This window comes from Copadichromis virginalis, linkage group LG14, assembly GCF_057382275.1.
Source record: "Copadichromis virginalis isolate Kocher_CV1m ecotype Utaka linkage group LG14, C_Virginalis_male_GT1.1, whole genome shotgun sequence".
NCBI classification, from domain to species: Eukaryota; Metazoa; Chordata; class Actinopteri; order Cichliformes; family Cichlidae; genus Copadichromis; species Copadichromis virginalis.
In genome coordinates, this window is record NC_140631.1 from 2,079,957 (window position 1) to 2,102,772 (window position 22,816).

Consider the following 22,816-nt stretch of genomic DNA (forward strand, 5'->3'; position numbering starts at 1 on the left):
GGACTAGACATTTTTTCAAAGTGTATAAAAATTCACCACGTGTGGTGTTGGACTGTTAACCATGTTGACATGTGACCAAAGATACTGGGGTACATTAGCACTGATATCTTAAACACTGCACTGCTCACAAAACACTGCATGCTAGTGTTTGCATGTCAACAATTATACTTTGAAGCAGAAAACTAGAAATCGCCCAACACAGTGAATAAGTTTCATATATGAATAAGAAACACATTAGCTAACACTAGCACATCTGTGTTAGCATTCTTCATTTCCCATAAATGTTAAAATGTTGGTACATTTCGTCAAAGAACAGAAAACAAGGACATTTCATTAAGACTTTATTTACATGTTTACATTACAGAGACATGTGAAGCATTAAAAAGCAGCTCCTACTGTCAGAGATCACAAGCATGTCCTGGTCAAACTATAAGCTATAAAAGAAAGATGTCTACACAGCGTGTGGGCAGCTGGTTGTTATATGCATCTCGTGTTCATGAACTGTTCCCCGACATGTCCTGACCTGGTCTAAAAGGCTGCAAGAGAGAGAGAGAGACAAAGTCATTTAAAAGCTGTTACACAACGAAGCCCGAGCACAGCCTGAAAAACACAACCACAACACTGAAACCAAGAATGTGCTGATTTTCCTCTAAAAGCAACAAAGAAACACTTATTGATATCTGCACACTTTTAATAAATCATGCAAACATTAATGTAGGTCCGGTCAGAAAAAGACTCATGTTTCACAACAATATAAAAATGTCTCATTTAAAGACATATGGACAGAGCTGAAAGAAGACTGACATCGTCCTCGTCAGCTGTCTTTTTTAATTTATTGTTTTTAAGGAGATCCTGTAACACGTCTCCGTAACTCACAGAAACAAAAACAACAGTAGGAGCTTTAATAATAGAGTATAAAAATACTCCCAAAGATGAAATAAAAACACGTTAGACGGCCGAATCTCACGCTTCACACAGAGCTTCTATTAATAAGTGTAAGAGTTGAAAGAATTGACAGTCACGTGAAATGACAGCAGTGAGGTTTTATTTAGACACGTAGGACACATCAGAAGGAAGAGAAAAAACTTCTATATTTATTCAGAAGAAATTGAAGTATCTATATGAACAAACGTGGCGTCCAGATTCACCACAGTCGGTTTGAATTAAACAAATTATTCCACAAACTGAGATAACACAGGAGGGTGAATCGAAGTTTACATCAGAATATAATATAAAACAACTTGTGACAAATAGTCTAAAAATAGCACAACTGGATCATCTGGAAATATCCAAAAACACACGTGTGTGTGGATTAATGGAGCACATTAACCAGTCGGAAAACTGGGTTTGGAGAAAAAATGGTGAATTGAGTCACACGAGACTGCTGGGCAGGTCGTAACAGGCTCTGTACAGTATGTCGAGCTGCAGTGCTGTTCAGTAGCTTGGCTTAAATCTGAGATGCAGCATATTTCAGTATCGTGTCGGTTATAACGAGCGCCGGCTTTGTTAAATGATCTAACAGGAACTTCACACACGATACAAATTCTGCTCTTCGCTCCGTTTCCACTAGAAGCACATTGTGAAGGCTAAAACAAAAGCATCACAGCCACCACAGATGAACAGAGCAGCATGAAGCTACAATACCAAGACAGTTCACTGAGACAGGAATTAGATGGAAGTTTATTCATCTCAGACAGCTCCAGTACTGGGACAGAGTTTTAAGCTTTAAATCGCACCCTCTATTTCACATTTAAGGTAATCGGCGCCAAAGAAGGATCGCAGCTCTGAACGTTCTTCATGAACACACGTCAGAGGACGCCTGTTCAGTTTGAACAGAAAGTCGAAGGTGCCTCGTCCAGGTCGGCGCGCACATGTGGATCCTGCAGATCCACATCCACTGCAGATCCTGCAGGATTTTCTGCTTTAAAAGAAAGAATGAAACGATTCAGTGTTTACAGCATGACTGTTCAGTTTATCTTAATCAATAAAATACTTCTGTACTGATACCTGTTAGTGTTTAGAAAATAAAAGCTTTTGCTTTAATAACATTCTGAAAAGATTTTCACATTATCGCTCAACAGGAAGAGTTTTTACGACTTTTATCGACTCCAGCTTCAGAGGAAAGACTGAAATACAGGACAAGTCATTTTTACCGTTATAAACAAAGCTCATAATCACTGTTATGTTGTAATAGGAGGCTGCACTGATTCATAGAAGCAAAAGCCTCAAATTGTGTCACAGACTTGATCTCATCCAGATCCAGCTGATGCATCGCTCTCCCACCACCAAATATGTTTCTGATATTATCTCCCCGACCAACTGAAATAAATATGTTAACAAAAAGAAATGATGAGCACAGCTTTCTGGTTCGTGTGCTTCAGCATGTTTTCCTTCAAACGTACAAAAACCACCAAAAACACACGACGATGATGATGATGCACAGGAGGGTTACACGTTGACTCATCGGGGGATTTCCAGCCTTTCTTTAAATGCAAAGTGACCTGCAGCTGCCGCTCGTCACTACCTGGCTCTTTATTGGAGGAGCTTTTTAATGCACAGACGTGCGCCTGCGTGTGTGTGTGTGTGACTGTTGACATACTGTGGGCGACTCTCAGATTAATGAGGTTCGTTAGTCTGTAGTCTGGTTAATCTGCTGCTGTAATGCGGCTGTGCGTAAAGCTCCTCTAAACTTGCCTCGTTCACACAGGCTTGCGCACCAACACACCCAGACAAACGACAAGTGATGCTGAAAATGCACCGGTCCATCCCACCAGCGCATTTCAAAGCCGCCCAGATGGCAGACAAAACAGCGTACAGTTTGGCAGTCGGTGCCCAGACCGGGCGAACAGAAATGAGAGAAACAATGAAAGCTCTGGACGTGCCCCAAATTCTAAATCTTTGGCCAAGCTGCAGAGCCGAGGAGAGCCTCAGCAATTCCAGCTACGCGGCGAGAAAATCGGCCCCAGGTGTGCAACAGTTAGAAAAAAACAAAAAAATGCCCTCTGCTGCTCTCAGATGCCGTGGGTAGCGAGCATTGGCCGGCACGAGAGGACCCACGTGGAGCTGCGACGCCATCTTGTTTCACCGACAGACTTGGAAGGGGCAGCGATCCCCTCTGCAGTATGGGGAACACACACACACACATCACATCACAGACGTGTTGACAGATAGTGTAGGAAGCACACTGGTTATTGATGAATGAGCTTCTCCCGCCTGCAGCAGAGAGCGGCTGTGTGTCGAAGGGAGTGGCAGAAAAAAAGCTGCAGATTGGCGAGCGAGGCTGATGCAGAGGGAAACCATCCCCGCTGCCACAAAGAGGCTCATCGCCAGCCGTCTGTCGCCTACGTCGATGCATTTTCACAGCGTGCCGATCGAGCTTTCTCACTTTTACTCTGAAATAAGCTGACTCGATTTTCACGAGAGGGTTTAGGCATAACCAACGGACCGTCCTCACAAACCCACACCAGGGTCGGCCTTCAGCAGTCCGTCTTAACGGAAAGTTCGTCCACATTAAACAGGATTACAATCAACTGTTGCCATTCCCGGCTGAATTTTGCAAGTCTGGAGACTAAAACTAGACTAGAGTAAATCCCTGGGATTGTGTGGTGCAGCAGCTTTGCAAGGCACGCGTTATTCCAGACCACCACTCCAGACTCTGCTGTGGAAAAGCAAGCACAGAAACACATTTTCTATAAAGATCCTAACATAATCTGGGTGATGGAGCAGCTTATCGTAGCTGGTACATGCCCAGCAGTCACACTGTAAGTGTCTGTCCTCCATGTCTGGCTCAGCTTTGGGGACACAGTGTACAGACAGTGTGCAGAGGAGCCGAACAATGGACGACACAAGCCTGCGGCTCCTTTGGAGCTTAGCGGCTAGGCGCTAACTTGCTCCAGGTTAGTGTGCGCTCACTGAGCTGAGCGAATCAAAAGCGATTTGGAGGCAGAGAGAATGTAAAAGAAGAGACGGGGCTCACAGAGGCGTTACATAAGACAGCAGGGTTCAAGCTACAGTCCATGTTGGTTCATCAACAACACGATGAAAGGTTCTTCTGATCGGAGGCAAAGCACTGAGAGGGTGAAGCTCAACACATCGGTATATTATACCACATAACTGTCAATGCAAGAAACACAAGTGAAGTGGAAACCGTTACACTGAAGCATTTACTAATGAAAATGAGTTTAGCATTAGGGTCACCACCGTACATCGACCCTGCTAATTACCTTGCTAAAATATGAAACGCACAAATCTAGCACTGAACTTTCTGCATGAAGGGGAGTATCCATGGAGATAACTTATCATCGATACCCTGCTACGCTCCATTAATGCCACAACACGGTGGAGTAGGAGTTCAGGCAGATATCGAAGAATCAGGTAGTCAAAGAGCTGCTGCTGTTCTGCAAATGGGTATCGCGAGAGCGACCTGCAGGGTGGAGTGGATGTGCAGATCTCACCCATTAACCAGCAGCTGGGTGAGAAATGAAGCTCGTGCAACAAAAGCCACCACGTGCCTCTATGACCAAGTCAGCAGGTAGGATCCTCGTTACTATCGATGACAAAGTGTCGCAGCTAGACACCAGAGTCCAATCAGAATCGACTCAGCAGCTGCACCGTTCATTCATGGATCGCGGTCGGTGGTGGTATCATCGTAGTTTAGAAATGCCCCGGCGATGGCTGCTAGCCGCCTGCCAGTGTTTTCACGTTGTCACCTTTGCTTTGCGTTGGCACGCGCGAATAAGCGTTAATGTTGGCGAGGGTTTGCTGAGGTCAAGCACATCATGTACAGAGCTGTCATAGTCACGCTCTCGACATCCCTCTGTGCTGCTCTCAAGTCACGGACGCCGAGCAAGTATCCAGGCCTGCTGCAAAAGGGCTGCAAGACTTATCACTGTGCACAAGACGAGACTGACACCATCGCCACGGCATTAGCACCATCCATCACAAGCTGCTCAGCAACACCTATTGGCTTTAGCAGGAACATGTACTGGTTTTAGCGAGCATTGTTAGCTTCAGTGCTCCACCTGAAGCTGTTTTTAAAAAATTAGTAACTAACAGTAAGTATTAGTCATTATTAGCCATTACAGCTCTGAGTGGGCCCTCTTTTTCAGACCACGTGACACGAAAACTCAAACACAGAATCCTGCGGAGATTCATCAACATGTTACTTTAGCGTAAAGCTTTTCTATGCGGTCCAACATGGTGCTTGTGGTCCATACTGCGAGAATCGAGCCTCAGCTGTAACAAGATGATCGCTTCCTGTCACCCCTCTGCACACCTTTAGCTCAGGCGGCCTCAGCTCTGTCACATGACTTCAATAAAGCGTGCACGATGCTACACTCCCATCAACTGAAGCCCAGATATTTGACCAGCTCTACTTGATTTCATGTGCTGTGAAGAAGCGAGGCGGCAAAGCGGGCAGACGGGAAGAGTGAAAACTCCAGGTAACAACATCATGCCAGGGTGTGAGTCAAGCTGTGAAGTGTGACATGGTTAACGCCTTAGCTCACTGCGCCACGGCCCCCCCCCCCCCTTCGGTCGCCATTGTTGGAGGCAGGAAGGTGCGGGAGATAGCGCTGCCTGTGCATCTCTCTCAGCTCCCGAGAGCCTAACCCGTGGACATGAAAGCACAACGTCACAAGTTAGGGTCTCAGGGATGGAGAAAGACGCGTATCCTAAACGAACTCCTCTCCCTCGTTGCACAGCTGCTTTGAACCCTCTCGGAAATCACTCGTATTCCTGCGCAGGAATAACCTCCGTGTGCTGGACTTGCTTATAAGTCAAATGAGGACTCAGAGCGTCTCCTGCATACAGAGTGAGCTCTGCCTCGCACAGCCTCAGAGGCAATGCATTAGCTGCAAGCTCCACAGCCCCCTATGCATTCGTGAGCATACAACAAGTGCAAGCCTCAGCCAGACACAACACTGGCCAGCCCCCCTCCCTCAACTATCTCTCTCCCCCTCCCCCACCTCGGCTGAACAATACAGCACTTTGAAAAATGCCTCCTGCCATCAGGTACAGAGCCTGCTGCCGTACTGTATGTCCAAAGATCTGCTTCTGTCCTTTAGTAACCATTACTTGCAGGAGATGCAAAAGACAAAAGCCCCGCGTGGATGCATCGGCTTCAGCATTGAAATTTGCGCCAGACCAGCGCAGCATCTCACAGTCCATCTCACACGATGACTTGCATGCTCGTCCGACCGACATGCCTTTTGCCTGGTGCAACAAAAATCGTTTGGCGACCGCTCAGTGCTTACAAGTGCACATCCCTGTTCAGCACAAGCTTCCCAATCCTCCCGAGAGGCTGCGCAGGGAAAAAGACAAGCCTGATGACAAAGCTCTACAGTTCCTTCTTGCTACCATGGTGGTCTAAAGCGTAGGAAACAGATGGGGAGCGGAGAGGAAGAGAATTTGTTGGTATCGACTCACCCTCCCCTTTGGATCCAGGATGCCCCAATCGCTCGCTGCTCTCCGAGCTCACTGCCTGCTCAGGGAGGGGAAGAAAGAGGAGACAGAGAGAAAGAAAGCTCAGATTTAAACTTACAGCACGCCAGCAAGGCTCCGCTAACGCTCAGAAAAAGAGATTTCCTTTCATTTTATTTGAAGAAAAAATGATGAGAGCGGTACAAAGCCGAGGCCGGTCAGTCCTGCTGGAGCTCAGGCGGAATAAATAGCGAGCGGCACGGAGATGAGAAAGATGAGGATGGGTGGTAGGACTGAGCCGGAATGAACCATGTGCACATTCCCTCTCCCTCTATCACTTTGCTCTTGCTGCTCTCTCTCTCACACACACACACGCACGCAGTCCGGTCAGGACAGTCGCTGAGACCGTTTCCAGGAAAACAAAGCACTGCAAGGATGCACTAGTTAAGGTTAGGTAAGACAGGTAGGCGAGAGGCAGCGAGAGAAGGAGGTAAAAGAAGAGAGCTGAGCCTCAGAATCAGCGCTCACAGCCAGTGAAGCATGCCAGCTTCTGCCTCACCGACGTGAGGAGGGGCGAGAAAGGGGCGGGGGGTGTGCGCACACACACACACACACACACACACACACACACACACACACACACACACACACACACACACACACACAGCCTCTACTTACTTTGTGTCCAAACCTGCAGGTCTCGGGCGCAGGTTGGTGACAAAGGGGGAGGACGTGCACGCACACCCAAGTTAAAGGACAAAAACCAATGTGCCTGCTGATCTCTTGTCTCGCTCCGCTTTCTCTTTCCAATCACATGCAGAGGTGGAAAGGAGGGAAGACAGGAGAAAAAGAAAAAGCATACCTCCCTCTCCCTTCTCTTCCTTCCCAGAGAGTCTCCCTCAGTCTTTTTCTTTCTCCTGCCCGTGCTGATCGAAGGAGAACGAGAAGAGAGGGAGAGATCATCCATTAATTTGCCTCACAGCTGTAATCGCTTACAGCCAGAGGCCCACTTTTCCTCTGTATCAGACAGGGTGGGGGGTGGGGGGGTTAGGGGCAGGAGAAAGTCGTCCTTTTCTCCTTTTTTTCTCCCACCTCGCTGTTGTCCATTTTCCAAACAGAAAACAAATCCACTCTTTTGCTGGCATGCAAAGAAAAACCAACAAAAATCCACTTTTCCAGTCTTTCTGTCTGCTGTCTTATTCTGCGCCTCACACCAGCCGACCTCTTTCACACTAACCTCTCAGAGAGAGAGAGAGGGGCCATAGAAACATTGCTACATGATGTGCTTTGGCTTATACAGGCTACATTTAATCTCCACTGGCTCCCCCAGGCTTTGGTATGGAGAGAGAGGGAGAGAGAGTGAGAGGGAGGGAGGGAGGGAGAAAAAGAGGAGAGATGATGGGGGGAGGGACAGATGGAGCGAAACGAAGGAGAGCAGCGACCTACAACTGGCTGCAGGCTCAAATCAGCGACGGGCCCGAAGAGGCTGGGAAGGAGAGAGGAAAAAAAGGAAGAAAAGAAAAATCCCCGAGACCACACTGCCCTCTTGCTTTCCTTCTGCGAGCGATCGACCGCCTGCGTCTGCAGCCCGGCTAATCTCCCGTCACGTCGTGCTGCTTCTCAATGCAGCTGCAGTAGAAAACCGAGCATCTGGATCTGCAGCACGATCCACCTCTGTAAGCCAGCCGTTGTGAAAAATAATCATGCTACATATTTTACAGTCTCCCCGTTGACACGTTCGCGTACGTGTGCACGCGCAACACACACACACACAATGCAGCAATCCTCATTTATCACCTGCTTTGTGTCCAGATAGAGCCAGTCTTCTGTCAGGTGCTAATATTAGCCTGCTTTGATGGTGAGAGCCTGCAGCAGGCAGACAAAGGCGCACACGCATGCACGCTGAGGCGTGTAGGCTCAAACACAAGTATGGTTAAACTTCACACGCGTGTGGATAAATGTGCAAAAGCCAAAATAATAAACCACCTGGCTAATGAAACTTTGCATCCAGCTCAGGTGCCACCGATTTACCCATCCCATTCCGCTCTCTCCAAGTATTTATTATCTGCTGGTAACGGCCAGGAATCTGCACCCGGCCAGCCAAGCGGTACGTCAAGAGAGACCCAGATCTGTCAGGCTGTAGCCCACGCGCACGACAACAAAGCAGCAGGACTGCAAACAAACCTGCAGCAGGTCTGCAGAGCCAGAAACAAACACGGCCGCTGGGTGGGGCGACGACGGGCATGACGCGCTCCCGACCGGAGAACTTGACTGACACCTGTCACATCGGACCATCGCAGCTGAGGTCGGGAGGTCGTTGCTATGGCAACGGGATGGCGAAAAGAAAGGTTCAGGAAGAGGACGTCTGACCTGTGCTGACTGGATTTCTGTGAAAATCATCAATGTTCAACTGGAAACAGTGCATAAACATTTTGCAGTAATTAGCACCGTCAGGAGATTTTTCTGTGTGATGTCAGTAACCTGATGGCGTGCTGGCCCGGAGCAAAGCTGGCCGAGAGTCGTTCTGCAGCAAAGGCAGATGCAAACATTAAACGTTGTGTGAAATGTTGCTAAACTACTCACCAACACAGTAAAGATGTGAGATAACTTTACGCACAGGAAAATGCTGAAAACCAATAATGAACGTGCTCATGAGGAGCACTCAGCAGTGAACACAGCTCACTCAGAAACCATCCACAAATGCAAGTTTGAAATCTCTCATGCATAGAAAACACATAAATAAATATGATTCAGAAATGGAAGCACTTTATTTACTGGAAAACTCCCTGTGGTCTCACTAATTACAACATCTTTGGAAATTACAGATGCTGCATTCTGTGGCCTGAGAGCCAGTGATGCTCAATGACGTACACAATCTGTGGAGCGATACATCTGCAGCGTTTCTTTGTCACTGAAGGTCTTGCTCATTTCAGCAAGACAGTGCCAAAGCACACTCTGTACGCAAATTTAGCCTTGAAATGATTAAAGGACCCACAATCAATCTTGTTTTCATTTCACAGAGCATACAAGCTTTTGTAGAAACTGAGTTTTCGTGATTTTAATCTTGATTTTATTTTTTATTTTTACCAAACCTGATAACAAATAAAGGCTTGACTACAACAGGTCAACTAAAAAGGTGCACATATACTCTTGACTTCTTAAATGTATTTTTAAAAGTGTCAAATTCTGCAAAAAAAGATGGAAAACGTAACTAAAACTTTCTCCTGGGACTGCCCACAGATGTATGCACACATGGTCAATGTAAAAGCACACATGCATTTGTACAAATGAAATTATTGCGGTCTTCTAACCTGAGGTGGATCCTTCACAGGGTTAACCAACAGGGGGCAGCCTTATGCTCCTCTGCTGTAAACATATGCACTTGTAGACGAGTGCCAGGCCTCAGTATATAACATATGAAGGCCAGTGCGCTCATGTTACTGCTGCTGAAGAGGGAGTGTTGGACGCTGTAAATCCAGCAGGTTCACTGCTGCCAGCAGCAAAGCAGAAGAGGCAAAACGTCAGGGTTAGAAGACAGCCGCAGAGGGAAGAGCTGCTCGGTTTGCATTCAGGATTAGAGTTCAAATATTGCTGTTTTGATTTCTTTGCAGATCCACTCCAAGGCTGGAGAAGCCAGCCCAGAACCATGAAAATGTCTGTTTTGCTGTGCAGTAATCATTTCAATCAGTTTATTTCCTGTTCCTCCCTGACTGTCACAATATTTCACATGTCACACAGAATGACAGCAGCAGTCTGCATCTGCCGATTGGAAATATTGTGACAATAATTGTCGAGGCTGACAGCAGATGTTACTGATGGCGAGCGGACTGGGACGCTACAGTGGCGGGCTCCCGTTTGAATCCCGTGCTTTTCTCCCCTTCGTATCCATCACCGCACAAACAGCAAGACCGAAACAGCCGGCCTCCTTCCACGCAGTCATCAGCACTAATGAGGTTATCGCCGTTGCCTCGGAACGGAAACCCGGTGACGCTTCGGTGCACGTCAGTCCTATCGGCCACGCAACAATGCAGCGTTTCTGATCTCACAGGCCAACGCTGCTGCCTTCACATCAAACATAGAGTACAGATCTCCGCTGCCAGCTGGCACACAAACAGAGCTGGAGTCGGAAGTACGCAAAAAATTACAGGAAGAGACATTCACACTTCGGCTGTGGACATCCGATACACTGCAGCACAAGCAAAACATGTCAGAAAATTACTGTCAACAATTTTGGGAATAAATGAAGAAAATGTTTCTCAGTTTTTGGATAGTTGGCGAGACAAAATAAGAAGTTTATTGAACCCAAAAGAAACATCAATGAAACCAGAAAGAGGCATTTCAAAATATTTTCCACAAAGGTCCAGATTTAATGCTTCACAATATTAAAATGCAAACGGGTATCTGACCCCGAACAGGCCACAGACCAACTCATGATGTGCAATCACACACACACACACGCGCGCACTAACAGGCCAAAAAGTGTCGGGAAATGTTATTGACCACGTTGAGTGTGCGGTATCTCGATTTAGCACGCCGTTAAATAATAACAGTGGACTATATTGATCCAGCTGTGCAGAGTGCCGTGCATACCTCAGGGAAAGCTAGGAGGTTGTACAGTTATCTCCTGGGGTGTAATTCTCAACTATACAACCTACTACCTCAACCTGGGAGCAAGCAGACCTGGCCAACAGGGCTCAATGGCCTGAAGCAGGAAAAGGAAGCTGCTCACGGGCTCAAAGAGTCGTATCTTATTGGTTCGTGACATCACTCCATCCCATCTGTCTTGGCAGTGCAACTCTGTATCTTAGATACGGTCTCTATATACAAAGCAGATAAACATGCCTTACTCCACAGCTTCTCCAAACCCCTGACTTCTCATTGACCCTCACACACACACACACACAGACACACACACACACACACCTCTGCCCAAATGCTGACCAGATTTTTAAAGTCGCCTTGGAGTCAGAAATGTTGCACTTCTCGCTGCGTTTGGCCCTTCGAGCTTTCCTACGCAGAGAGAGGAACGTGCACACCTGACACTACAGTATATACACAACAGTGACATCAATGTCACAGCTGCTAAAGGTCTCCAACATGAGACCTGAATCCATCAGTGCACACACACACACACACACACACACACACACACACACACGCACACACACACACACGCGCACACACACACGCACACAAACACACACACACACACGCACACGCACACACACACACAAACACACACACACACAAACACACACACACACAAACACACACACGCACACACACACACACGCGCACACACACACGCACACAAACACACACACACACAAACACACACACACACAAACACACACACGCACACACACACAAACACAAACACACACACACATAATCTGACTGGTCACATCTGCAGATTTTACTGTATGGAACTACAGAAAAATATTTCCACATTTCTTCAAATTACTAATGTATATTTCTGTAAAACCAGGTGCAGAGAAGCAGCCTGTTATTTAAAGGGTTTCTTGTGAGCTAATTTGGAATTTTTATGGTTAAAAACATCAAATAAAAATCAGTTCTTGAAGCAGTATTTTACATTTTTCTGGAGGGGGGGATAAGAAATTAAAAATGCTTCCTGCTGCTCTTTTTTAACTGTCAGCATATGAGAAGTAATGGCCATTTGTGAGAAAACAAGCATTACCGACTGTCATCTGTATGCATTCTCTAATTGGGCCAGCGTCTTCTTCATTAACACCAGGAAGGCCACACCGCAGCTAATTGACTGCTGACTGAAGAAACCTGCTGAGTTTTCTGCAAGCTAACATTTGAAATGCACACAAGCTGTAATTACATTTTTGCTTTTAATTGACTCCTTGTTGGCTTACTGTTAACCTCTCAAAGTCCCATTTCTTCTTCTACAAAGAAACCATTTCAGCTCGGAGGACGTGTGAGGAGTTTTGTTGCACAGTTAAACGGCGATTCGATGTATTTAGAGTAAGAAGTTAGAGTTCAGCTACAATTCAACCCCGGGACTGTGCCTGTGACACAAACAGTTAAAGCTTTTGGGAGCCCGTGCACAGCCCCCGCCGTTTGCCGCTGATCCTGCTTGGGGTGGTTGGAGCTGCACAGACGCAGACCTGTAGATACAAGCTTGTGGTGTCACTTAACACAAGTTCGGATCTACGGGTTTGGGGCTGCGAGCAGATGACTTCAGGAATCCATCAGCGTGGCGACACGGAACAAATGAGCAGCTTTAATTATGGAAATCTTTTAGATTTATGGCAAACGTATTTGTCTGCGTGTGTGCAACAAGTCCGACTGTTTCCCCGAGCAGCAGGAATCAGCTCGAAAGGCAGCAAAGAAGAGAAAAGCTCGATTCCACCAATTAACACGACTCATAGCTCCAAGTGTGATACTCTCTGAGCCCAATATTCAGCTTCAGCCTGGAAAAATGATTCACGAGTGAGCAAAGTTTAGCCTTTAACAGAAAACATTTAATCGCTGTGTTTAATGCAAAAAAAATAATAAATCCACATAGAAAAAAAAAAGAACTGAAATAATAATTATAAATAATTTTCCCACAAAAACAATCATAAAACCTTTATTTATGCCTCAGCACACACTGGAGTCACTCACTGTAGGCCCACAATGCACTGCATCACAGCCAGATACTTGAACCTCATATTATGCGCCTGCAGTAGTTACGCCGGCTCCTCTGTCCCACTCTGACAAAGTCGTTTCACTGAGCGATGGCTGGAAAAATTCACGCATGTGGCTGCTAACAGAAAATGTTCTAAACAGCAGGAAAATGCTCTCTTCAAAAAATCAGTCAATGCCAGCTTGAATTTCTGGATTATGCTGAGTTCAAACTAATACAATTAAAGACAAAAGTTCTTAAGAAATGCTATTAAAGAGGTTTTAATAACTGAATACAGAATTGCGGCACAGATATTTATTATTTGACATTTGCTGGAATTACAAAAACTATAACGACAAAATATTTACAATTTTGATTTCTGGGAAAGAAATTTTTTTTACAGCTTTTAATTTTGCAAATGTTTTCCAGCAAATTCACAGTATAAAAATGTGATTGCAGGTAAAACCCAGCGATGCACTTTAAGATGACGCGGAGCCCACATTTGAACACATTCTTGTCTAATGTTGTCGTTCTGCAGCACAAACACCAACAGAAGAAAACAGAATGAGTTTTAACTTTCAGACATTTAAACTTCCTTCTCCTTCTTTTCCCTCGGCCTGAATTTAAATGTGATGTCTGACTTTGAAGCTGTTGCCAAGTTGCTTAAAGTATGTCAGTGGGTCTCTGCCAGCGAGCTGAAAGACACCTTGAGATTGGCCGAACAAAGAGGTCGGCGGGGGCCGCAGCACCCTGCCAGCCCGCGCTGCCGCACCAGCGTGCGTGTGCGTGCGTGCCAGAGACAAACTAAAACAAGCAAAAGGCCACCACCTGCATTGTTCGGCAATGAACAACAGCAGTGGCAGCCAAACCCAGCGGTGCTATACGCCCAGTCTACCCAGCAACAGAGGTGGTGTGTGTGTAAGAAAGGAAAGGGGGCAGGGGGGTCAACAGAGGTGAAGGAGTGAGAGGTGAGGAAGTGGCATGTCGTTAGCACTTTGTAATATCATGCAGCGTAAACAGATATTCCTCGCGGGCCAACAGGTAGCATCAGGCCCGTTTCACCACAGCAAACAGCAAACGGTAAACACGACAGGAAAAATCTGCAACCACACTGCTCAACATTACCAGCCTGAAAGCAAAGAAAGGGAAAAAAAGGTCCGAGGACACTGGTAGCACGATGACTTACCGATTTGCCTTTACGTTTAGTTTCCAAATGTTTCTTTTCTCTACTCTGCAGGGCCTACGGTGCTTTGGCAGAAGGTACGGGCAATCATTTCCACTGTGGCCCATCGAAAAGAAGAACAAAAAAAGGCTCAAACATGCAACTACAGTAGCACGAGCACCCTGAAAGGCAGCTCGAGAAGAGGGTAAAGAAAGAGTGAGACAAAAGAAAAAAGGCAAAGGGAAGAGAAACTAGTGAAGGGGGAGAGAAGGAGGGAGAAGGAGAAAAGTGAGCGATAAGAGAGAAAACCCAGTTTTTCTTTTTGGTGTTTTTACAATTTTGCTTTAGCGCGCGGCAGCAATAAGAACTATACGCAAGCGAGAAGCCTGTTAATTCTACAAACTGCCTCCCTGCACTACGAGCAAATGACAAGCAGCATCTGTTTGTAACACGGCCAAGATCCCAGCCCTACGAAGAAGAAATTAAAGTGAAAAAAAGGTTTGATTTTCCTCTTTTTCAGTCTTTATCTGCAAAACTCTCCTCCTCTCTTTGACTCCCTCCCTCGCTCAGCTGAATAAGGCAAAACAGAAAAGAGAAAGGGGAGTGTGGAAAAGCAGCGAAAGGAAAATGCAGCCATGAAGCCGTCCTCCTGTCACCCCTGAACCTCTCCCCCCTCTCCTTTTTTCCCCCTCCTCTTCCTTGCACACTCCTTCCTCCTCTTCTCCTTCCTCTGCATTTAAAAAGCAGGGAGGACAGGAGAGTCCAGGTACAGCTACTACTCACTCAGTCCTTCTCTTCCCAAAATGCCCTACTACTCCGACACACACACACACACACACACACACACACACACACACACACACACACACACACACACGTATCCTCGTCTCCCAGAGCGTCACACACAGCCAGAAGCAGACTAACTTGCATGCACGTACACACTCGTGCGTGCACTAACGAGTGCATATACAGAAACACACACATGCACGCACACATTTCTTGGAAAGCTTCCCCGCACCAAAAACAAATACCAATCTTTAGTTAGCCTCAGCTGCGAACAGAAAAGAAGGAGTCATTTCGGGACTTGGCTCTGGTTTACCGAGGCACAGATACAGACCATTTCTCCATATGCCTGCCTTTCACAGCTCGGGAGCAGCTCCAGATTTCACTGTATCATAATACTGCAAAAAATGTCCTCTGTCACTGATATCTTTTGATAACATGCAGCTCCAGTAATAAGACCGTGAGAGTGGCCGGCACTGGGCGAACACCGGGAACAGGGGCTTGTTTGGCACGGTTTTAGTCTCAGAGCGATCAGGTGCAGAGGTGCAGCTCTGTAAATGCTGGTGACAGCACATACACTCTGGTCCATCATAGGACATGAGTGGTTAGCAGTTGAATCGATACGGCACTCAGATAGTTTTGAAATACGCACTCCCAACTGACAGAGGGCTGCAAGTTTGGGCTTTTTCACACAAATTAAATTCAGGTAGAAGATGCAGATATCTTCAAGAATTAAACTGCAGCAGTATCAGCTCCTTGAGACCCGCTGAAAGCTTACTCTGTCCCTGGTACTCTTTGGTGTTACAGACTGGCTGTTTTGGCAAACAGCCGTGTGCTGCATGCTGACATCACATCACAGGAATTCTGGGTATTCAAGTGTAAGAAATAGATTGTCCGAAAATAACGCATGTGTGGATCCGATTACACAGTTTGTGGGCAGAGGCTCAAGCACTCGACTACGCCAAACCTTTACCAATCCGCAGCCATATTTGATTTTATCGTAGATTTCACCCTGAAATAAGTTTGGTCTATTTTAGCGTTATTCTGTGTTGTGCCTTCAATTGATGGGGTTTTTTTTCACTTGTCATTCTGCAAACAGCGCTAGTTTGTGCCACAAGGGGTCAACATTTAGTCATCTCGCACTAGTTTTTCTGAAACTAGGAATTACTTCCTGTCTTTAGAAAAAACAAAGACATTTTATTTATAAGAGTCTGTCGTTTCAAGTTCCTTTATATTGTAAAAGCCTAAAGTAAAAGAGAGAAAACCCCAACAATCAAACTACCCCGTTTGAGCAAGCACTTGGTGACAGTGGGAAGGAAAAACTCTCTTTTAAAGGGAAGAGGTCACCTGGTATTCCCTCCCAGGAAGTCTCCCATCCACGTACTAACCTGCCATACACGGCTAAGCTTCCAACATTAGACAGGACTGAGAAACACTGAAAAAAGGTGGCCACACCGTAGCAAAGTGTTGTCCCACTTTTTCAAACAGATTACTGCTTAAAATGTGACCATATGAAGTCCACATGAGGACCACGAAGACTGAAGGTAAAATTGTAGCTGTTTTTTATCAACTCTGTGTACCAACCAGCTTCCTGTTAAGGTACCTGGCACTCAGATGTTAGAAGCAAATCCAGCAAGTCACGGACGTTTAAAGTCGAAGCCATTGCAAATCAGCACATTGCCCAGTAACCTCTCCATAGTTTATCCCCGGTCAGTTACATGCCAAGAGCACCCCATAAGCCTTAGTCTGGTTACAACCAATCAAAGTCCCTACAGACTTTACAAATTCTCCCACGGCCTGTTCAGTTACTCTTTACAGGTTATTCAGTGTTGTCTGCTTCACATGTGAGTGCTGTGTCACAGGTGTGCACTCTATAATTCTGCTCTGTCTTTATGGACATTTTCAACAAAATCTTCCATGAGCTTATACATGTAGTCAAACCTACACTTACATTTGTAGTTGAATTTTTGGGAAATCATTAAACTGGTGAAGCTTGTAGCCATTGATACTTTAAAAAAGAAGAACATCTACACTAGATTATATGCATTAATACTTTCTGGCAGTCCACAACTGATTTAAAGTTATGCTGGAGGAAAAAAAATCTAATTTCCACAGAAAGAGACTGCCTCAGTGAACACAATGTGCCTGTATTAGCATGGCTAATTTTCAAGCACAACTTTAATCATTTTAACTTTCAGTTCTGACCAGACAATGAACGGTGGAAGATAAAATGTTCCTAGCTTATGTTTTACCTGATACCTCAGTAAGTTCGTTACACAGAAGGAAACACTGTGAAGCTTTAAAATAAGCAGAGTTGACACTGTGGATATTCACTAACACGTGTTCCCATGGTCAGCTGCAATGGTTTCGTTGGGGAAGGTGTGACCCAGCAGCTGCTTTTTTCCTCTTTAAAATGTAGCTAAATCTTCATACGGGGCTGCTAAATTTCCTAAACAGTTTCCCAACGTACCCATTTCGGACCAGCGTTAAAGTCCAGCCCAGACAGGACAACAAACAAGCCAAGAACACGAGGAGTGAACCAGCTTGTTGTGCACTTCTGCCCTCTGAGTGAGCCTCGACCCGATTTCTCAGTGGCCTCGACCTACCAATTTCAGTCCAATCTCTAGCATACAGATAACTAGCATGAAGTTTCCTTCAGGGAACAAAACCAAATATACCCTTTAACTCAAAGTAGATCTGCAATAATCTTGCTATAATGAAATTTGACTGTGTCGAGTTCATAAGATGTGTTTGCTGCAGTCCTGGTAATCCTTTCAAATTGCTTCATGCAGAAATAAAAGTTGTACGCTGCCATTTCATAGATCGTGGATTATGGGTTCTGCCTGAAACGCACCTGATGAACCCAGGCCCGAGTCTCAGTGCCCTGGACGGCTGACTGTAGCAGCTCTGCGCACACTTCAAGGTGAAGCGTTTTCACTTACACAGCTGCTAATAGCTTCGATTCCATGCAAATTAGGATTCTGTAAGTACGCCGTTTTACATCTTTGTTCAACTTTACTGGCGCTTTCCTTCATGCAACACGAGCGGAGAATATCGCCTTTTCCAAAATTCTGCGTCTGTACCCCTTCCATCTTCTCTCCTCTCTTCTCCCTTCGTCTGATATTCTGCTCACGCACAACTGCGGCAGCCCTCCTCCAATCGCTGGCATTAATCCACACCTCAGACCCCCCAGACACACTGTCTGCTCTCCCACAATGCACCTCAGCTCCAAAACTTTCCCAGACACATTTGGCCTTCTCTCTATCACTTACCTCTCCCTCCCTCTTCAACCCCTTTTCTTTCATTCGGTCTCCCCGTGGCTCTTCATCGTCCAGTTTCATTCGCTCTGCCTCTTTCTTTCTCAAACTCTCTAAATTTCCCCTTTCTTTCCATCTATTCAGCCGCAGCCTGTCTGACAAAAGTATCTCCTAATCTTCCCCAGAGTCCGTTTGACATGAAATGGCGGCACCGCAACGGTCCGACACTGGCCGTCCTCACACTCGAGTAGAACTCGTCCACCTCGCTTGGTTTTTCAAGTTTTAGATTTCACATTTGAAAAGCATTTTAATGTGACGGACGTTGAGCAGACTGACGGAAAAATGCCAGGTCCCATTTCAATGAGTTAGACCAAGACAAAATGAAGACAACAGCAACGAGTTTGTCAGAATCTATGAAAGGTTTACGGTTATGACCACTTCTATGATTCCCCATAAAGAGAAAAAATTTGGCACAAGTTCTACCAAAAACAGATCCAACATAAAGGACACATCAACAACCAGAACACGATGGAGCCAAAACATCTCTCCAAACTAAACACAGAGGAATCCCTTTCTGAAATAAGCGGAGTTCATGCGACTCTCTCAGAACAACATTTTTCATAGTTTTGATTTTCTGGCATTTTTTCAGTTAGTTTCCTCTTTCTGCTCTTCAAACCGACCAATCCCACCTGCCGGATCACCTGGAAGTCTGCTCACCTGCTTCCACTCTGCAACTCAACCCTGTGGTATAACCCAGGATGTCTTCATGCCTTTGCTCCTTTTATTAAACCTTTGCTTGTACTTTGAATTCGGTCCTTTTTGCGTTTTATAAATTAAGCTCGTGTGTTGCTTTTTACAGCCTGCCTTTTGTGTTGCTCTCTTGGGACCGATGAATGGAATTCCTATAAACTGACAATAGACTACAATGTTATTCACCAATGTGCTGAATGCCCCATTTTACATTTGTTTAGCGGCGGACTTGTGTTGGTGAAGAGAGGACGAATGTACAGGGATTTATTGGAAAGCCAGAAATCAGACATAGCAAAAATGCAGCTTTATGATAAAGATACAGAAAGATTTATTTAAGAGATGTGAGTCAAAGCGTCTCCTGAGGGCCACCAGGAATGAACTAATCAACTGTTTTCCAAATCCTTAGTGGGATGCCAAGCTCCTTAACGCTCTTGCACTGCACGGTCACTAATTTACTAATTACTCACTCATTTTTTCTTTGGCACTCAGTAAAGAAAGACCCCTCTGCATTACTCAGCATCTGTTGGCTTGGCCTGGTGATCTCCCCTCTGATGGTGTTTACTTCATACGGTTTTAACGTTTGTGTGATCTCGTTTGGCTCCAGTCTTGGGAATCTCGTTTCTTGCACTGGGAAGAAAAAGCTAAGAGGATTGAAACTGAAGCTGCAGGCAGACATGATGGGAAGTGTAGATAGAAACTGGAATGAGTCAGTCCTCCTGAGAGACAGAGATTCATCCAAGACGCGACTAATAATGAATGAAGTGGATTTTATTGTGATGAGATTAGGACGGGGCATTCTGACCTCACCTTCACCCAACATGGCCATAAAATATTTAAACAACAAATGATGGATAATGCAAAATGTTACATTTCTGGCATCTGGTTTCATAAAGTTGTATAACTGAATTTGCACTCAAAGATTAAGACTGTCATCTTTTATTAAAAAAAAGGACGTCTTGGTTTTCCTGGAAGAAGATGAGAAAAAAAGCTTGCTCTGGCTATCTGCCCAATCTGTCTTTGGCCCAGAAATTGCCAACCAGAGCATCTCTATCAACAATACAGCTGCGTGAGTGTTAAATGATATAGTCTGCTCTGGGGTGACGAGGAAAAATGAGTTTTTAAGAGGAAGAAAAATCTCTCCTGCACACAGAAAGGTATTCACAAAAGCACGATTCGGTACCGCACTTTGCACTAAGATATAATGTAATGCAAACAAGCCGGATCATATGTGTCGTGTTCGAGGTGGATGATGACTTGAGGACATCTGTGTCTATGCAGCTTTTGTATATCAGCAAACAAATTCATGGGTCTAACCCTCCCGCACAGGCTTTGTTTGCCTTTCTTGCCGTCCTTTTGTTTCCTTCATCGTACCAAACGCTCCCTCGTTCTCTCCTCCTCCTCCACCCGCCCCCTTCCGCACAATCATTTCCCCCTCTCTCCATCGCTCTGCCTGCCCTGCAAACATACTCCACCCCCCTCTCTTCTGTTTGTGTCCTCATCTGACCCTTCTGGGCCTGGATCCCTGCCAGTGCCCATTCGGATCGGGCACAGCTGGTGCTGCCGCTGAAAGCTGAGCGCCGTTACCGCCACTGTGTATTGTCTGACAGACATCTTCATAATGCTTATAGCCCTGCTTCGCTCATTTTCACGGTCTCAGAGCATTCGTTGTACATATTTCTGTGTTACATTCCACATAATGATCCCATCCTTTCGAGGGTGAGCTATCTAATTGGATCTGCTATTCCTGAGGAAATGTGACGAATTAAAAAAGAAAATGAAAACACAGTGAGAGTGAAATAAACACAAATGTGTCTGCCATTGCAAAAAAGGACAATACAAAGACAAGATGAGGAGAAGGGGCATTCGCACTCCTCTCGCTTCAATCGGTTGTCATGGGTCGGTAAAGACCAGGAAGTTGAGGGCGTGCGCCTGCGGCTGATTGGACGGCTCGCTTGGTGCCGATAAGCTCAGTGAAAGCAAATGACTAAAATCAATGTGTGCTGTGCGGACGAAACCGCAAACAAGCTCAGACAACACACGCCTGAAGCACAGTAACAACAAGTAAATGCTCATGTTAGGATCAAATGCAACAGAAGGGTGCCCGTGCACAGGTGATGAAGATACGGTGATAATATGAGATTGTTCAGGCTTCTCAAAGGAAGTGCTATTTATTATGCTCCGGGGTCCATCCATGCCCATCAGCTAGCATCTGCAGCTCGAGCCTGTCAGAGAAACATACTAGACGTATGTTTGAAATGACAATTCAGTTTGCCAACCAAAGGAGCTGTGTGGTTCAGCAGGTTTGAGTTTTCCTCAAGTCCCTGAGCTCACTGAGATCACGGCTTTCATAAACTGGATCCGACCGCCTTCACAGCCACAGAGAAGATAAAACACTATTAAGGTGACGCTTGAAGCCAGATAACAGGAACTGTTCTAAGACTTGATGACACTTCATCACAAATCACTGAGAATTCTCAATCCTGATTGGCTCATGAAAATTAGATCGTGGTTTAGACAAAAAGCAGAAACTAACCAGTAGGGCTGGGCCATGTCATACTGTTCACAGTAATACAATGTTGGGCACTGATAAGAAAATGAAATATCACGATAGAATATGGGTAAAACGCTCATGCGCAGTGCCTCTGTTTTCATACGCACATGGCGGTGACGGAGAACGAGAAGGGCGACAGCGGATCGTTGAATGAGACGGATGAACCAGAAAAGGTTTGTAAAAATGCGAAAACCTCAGTGATGTGGAACTGGTTTGGCTTTTGTCTGTCAGATACACAACAAAACACATTTTTTTTGTAGAACATGCAAGCGGGCCGTCATTATTGGCGTGTTTTCCGTACTATAAGGCACTCTTAAAATCCTTTAATTTTCTCAAAAATCGACAGAGCCCCTTATAATCCGGTGTGCCTTATGTATGAATTCTGGTTGTGTTTACTGACCTCAAACCGATTTTATGTAGACGGCGCTCAAAGATCTGTCTGTACGACTTTGCTAAGCTACGAACCCGCACCGCTCGATTGATTGTCGGAGCATTACGGCTATCGTAGGCAGGAGCCTCGCGGAGTGATACGTACTGTGCTTCAACATAATATTACCATATTGTGTCTATATAAGGAGCCCAAAATGTCCTTCAACATGTCCTTCAACGCACATATTAAACACATATGTAAGACTGCGTTCTTCCATTTGTGCAACATCTCTAAAGTTAGAAATATCCTGTCTCAGAGTGATGCTGAAAAACTAGTTCATGCATTTATTACTTCCAGGCTGGACGACTGTAATTCATTATTATCAGGAAGTCCTAAAAACTCCCTGAAAAGCCTTCAGCTGATCCAAAATGCTGCAGCAAGAGTCCTGACAGGGACTAGAAAGAGAGCAGATTTCTCCTGTTTTGGCTTCCTGTTAAATCCAGAATTCAAAATCCTGCTCCTCACATACAAGGTCTTAAATAATCAGGCCCCATCTGATCTTAATGACCTTGTAGTACCATATCACCCTATTAGAGCACTTCGCTCTCGCTCTGCAGGCCTACTTGTTGTTCCTAGAGTATTTAAAAGTAGAATGGGAGGCAGAGCCTTCAGTTTTCAGGCCCCTCTTCTGTGGAACCAGCTTCCAGTTTGGATTCAGGAGACAGACACTATCTCTACTTTCAAGATTAGGCTTCAAACTTTCCTTTTTGCTAAAGCATATAGTTAGGGCTGGACCAGGTGACCCTGAATCCTCCCTTAGTTATGCTGCAATAGACGTAGGCTGCCGGGGATTCCCATGATGCATTGAGTTTTTCCTTTCCAGTCACCT

The 22,816-nt window shown here is 45.6% G+C and overlaps 1 long non-coding RNA gene across 6 annotated transcripts in view; it reads right to left on the reverse strand.

Moving 5' to 3' along the window:
* Positions 1-328: 328 nt before the first annotated feature.
* The window catches only part of LOC146693199 (uncharacterized), a 115,645-nt gene continuing 93,157 nt past the window's right edge, over positions 329-22,816 (reverse strand). For 3 of the 6 annotated variants that reach the window (XR_014923915.1, XR_014923918.1, XR_014923919.1), the window contains exons 4-5: positions 6,427-6,481; positions 329-1,921 (exon numbers count right to left, since the gene is read on the reverse strand). This is a non-coding gene — a long non-coding RNA (uncharacterized LOC146693199). Of the gene's footprint in view, positions 1,922-6,426; positions 6,482-7,098; positions 11,001-22,816 lie in introns of those variants that run through there. The other 3 variants (XR_014923920.1, XR_014923916.1, XR_014923917.1) reach the window with 3 other exon arrangements.